A 3460-nucleotide genomic window follows, 5' to 3' on the forward strand; every position below is an offset into this window, starting at 1 on the left:
AGGCAGATCACCTGAGGTCAGGAGTTTGAGACCAGCCAGACCAATATGGTGAAACCCCATCTCTACTAAGAATATAAAAATGAGGTATGGTGGCATGCACCTGTAGTCTCTCATACTCAAGAGGCTGAGGCAGGAGAATAGCTTGAACCTGGGAGGTGGAGGTTGCAGTGAGCCAACACGGCACCACTGCACTCCAGCCGGGATGACCAAGCAAGACTCCATCTCAAAAAATAAAATAAGATAAAAAATGAAGTAAATTTGGCCGGGCGCGGTGGCTCATGCCCGTAATCCCAGCACTTTGGGAGGCCGCGGCGGGCGGATTACCTGAGGTCGGGAGTTCGAGACCAGCCTGACCAACATGGAGAAACCCCGTCTGTACTAAAAATACAAAATTGGCCGGGTGTGGTGGCACATGCCTATAATCCCAGCTACTAGGGAGGCTGAGGCAGGAGAATCGCTTGAACCTGGGAGGCGGAGGTTGCGGTGAGCCGTGATCGTGCCATTGCACTCTAGCCTGGGCAACAAGAGTAAAACTCCATCAAAAAAAAAAAAAAAAATGAAGTAAATTTGAAAGATTACATTTCAAAGGAATGTGAACACCTAGACGTAGAATACTTTTAACTTACTAAAAGACAACAGGGGTGATTAATTAGATTGCTTAATCAGATTAATTCAGTCTTCATGCAGGAAACATCTTCAAACTGCTTTAGATTGAAAGGACATTTTCCATCATCTTAACCAGTTTGTTTGCCAACATAGGATTTAATTTTCTATATAGACCTCTGCATTTTACCTGTCCTTCTCTCCATGCATACTATCTGCCTCCCAAGCAGACAGCTAAATTTGATTTTTCCTAAAGATTCAAAAAAAAAATCTTTCAGGCTGGACAGAGTGGCTCATGCCTGTAATCCCAGCACTTTGGGAGGCCAGAGTGAGTGAATTGCTTGAGGCCAGGAGTTCGAGACCAGCCTAGGCAACACAGCAAGACCCCGTCTCTACGAAAAAATAAAAAAAGAATTAGCTGGGTGTGGTGATGTGCACCTGTGGTCCCAACTACACAGGAGGCTGAGGCAGAGGATTTCTTGAGCCGAGGAGGTCAAGGTCGCAGTGAGCCATGTTCTCATCACTGCACTCCAGCCTGGGTGACAAAGTGAAACCCTGTTTCCCCTGCACCGCCCGCCACCAGCCAAACACACACACACACACACACACACACACACACCAAAAACTTCCATGTCTTTTCAGTTAACTTTTAAACAAGCCCAGCAGGACTGAATTATGCGGCATAATTTTGGGATATTTCTGCCCAGGTTCATGAGTCTATCCACCTGCTCTAAAACCTGAAAGACCTTGATCAGGAATCAAAGTGATATATGCTGTACTTGGAGACAAAGCTTAAAAAGACACATCTCCAAAGGACAGCAAAAATATTTATTTAAATTCATTCTAAAATATTATCTTCCCAGGTGCTCTCTCTATTCAATTTCTTCATCACCATCCATACAGAGATGGTTCACAAATTTATATCTCCAGTGCAAGGCTCTGTGTCCTCAGGTTTCAAACTCGATTATACAACTGACAACTTGCCTTGTCCTCCTGGGATTCTCAAAGGCATCCAAACTTAACATGAATTCATGCTTTCCCCACTCCCCACACTCACCGATACTCCTAACTTGGTTTCTATGGTCCCCTATCCCATTGAGCTAGTCAACTGGTTGAACAAGCCTGAAAGGCAGAAGTCATCCATGACAGCTCTCTCTCTCTCGCCTCCATGCCCACACCATCCCTCAATTCTGTCAAAACTCTCCAGTGTCCTCCATCTTCTCCACATTATTCAGGCAAACTTTGTCTAATTTAATAACCTCCTAACCAGTCTATCTAGAGCCCTTCTAACCCCAGCCAAACCTATATACCATTTACAGCAAAAGCACATATTTTTAAAAGGTCAAGTGAAGCAGTGGAAGTGGAGAAGGAACAAAGAAATCTGTAACTGGTTGTGATCAATTAGTTGTAAACACCACTGCACTCAGACCAGCTGCAAAATTTTTTGTTGTTGTTGTTTGGAGATAGAATTTCACTCTTGTTGCCCACGCTGGAGTGCAATGGCGCAGCCTTGGCTCACTGCAACTTCCACTTCCTGGGTTCAAGCAATCCTCCTGCCTCAGCCTCCCAAGTAGCTGGGACTGTGAGCGCCCACCACCACGCCTGGCTAAGTTTTGTATTTTTAGTAGAGACAGGGTTTCACCATGTTGGCCAGGCTGGTCTCAAACTCCTGACCTCAGGTGATCCATCTGCCTTGGCCTCCCAGAGTGCTGGGATTACAGGCATGAGCCACCGCGCCCGGCCTGCAAAATTTTTAATACATATTATACCCCTTGACCTCCACGATCACAGAAACTTTGCTATATATTGTTTTCTTGACTTAAAATACTCTTCTCTTCTTAATAACTCCAACTCCTCCACTTTTCTGCTCAAGCATCAGTTTCCCAGAGAAGCTTTTATTGGTTTTTATGACCAGGTCAAATTCCTATCTCCTAGTACTTTGTAGAGTCCTTCATAGTGCTCATCAAGTTGTAATCTGACACACATATATATATGTATGTGTGTTATTATATTGTCTCCCTCACTAGTCTAAGCCATAAAGTCATGGATCATGTCCAGTTTTTTTTCTCCCCACTACATCCAAACACCAAGCATGGTGTCTGGTACACAGAAGTGGTCAAGAAATATTTACTGGGTAAATAAATGCATAAGTTAAAATATAAATAACCAACATAAAATCCTTTTCAAGAATAAGATTTTATGACAGATCTCAACCAGTAGAAAAATAAAACAAGAATGAAAGAACATATGAAAAATGCCTGGCACATAATAGGTTCACAATTTTGTAAAAATTCATCTGCTTTATGATTTTCATAGAGTCAATATCTGCAACCTGCCTTTCTATGTATTTATGGAGAGCAGGACCAAAGCAATGTAATTTGCTGCTAGGATGCCAGTACTAAAGTGTTTCTTTTTGTCTGTTTCTGCTTCCTGAACATACTTTGCTTTGTGTAAATTTACCATGACCACACAAAACATATCAGACAAAATGAAAGACAGAGTTGCAAGAATTTCCAACTTGTTAGCAGGGCAGGATGCCTTGGAAAACAAAGTGTGGGGCTTCCCACTATATATAACCAGCTGTCTAGTCTTAAGGCAAAGATAAGTAATATCTTCTAGGAGCTGGGCATGATGGCTCATACTTGTGATCCTAGGACTTTGGGAGGCCAAGGCAGGAGGATCGCTTTAGCTCAGGAGTTTGAGACCAGCCTGGGCAACATAGAGAGACTCAGTCTCTTAAAAAAAAAAAAAAAAGAAAGAAAGAAAAGAAAAAGAAAGAAAGAAAAAAAAAAAGAGTATCTTCTAGAAAGGGAATTATCTTTAAATACAGTCCAGAGAATTCAGGATTTCAAGTTTA

The sequence above is a fragment of the Theropithecus gelada genome, chromosome 6 (assembly GCF_003255815.1).
Source record: "Theropithecus gelada isolate Dixy chromosome 6, Tgel_1.0, whole genome shotgun sequence".
NCBI lineage: Eukaryota > Metazoa > Chordata > Mammalia > Primates > Cercopithecidae > Theropithecus > Theropithecus gelada.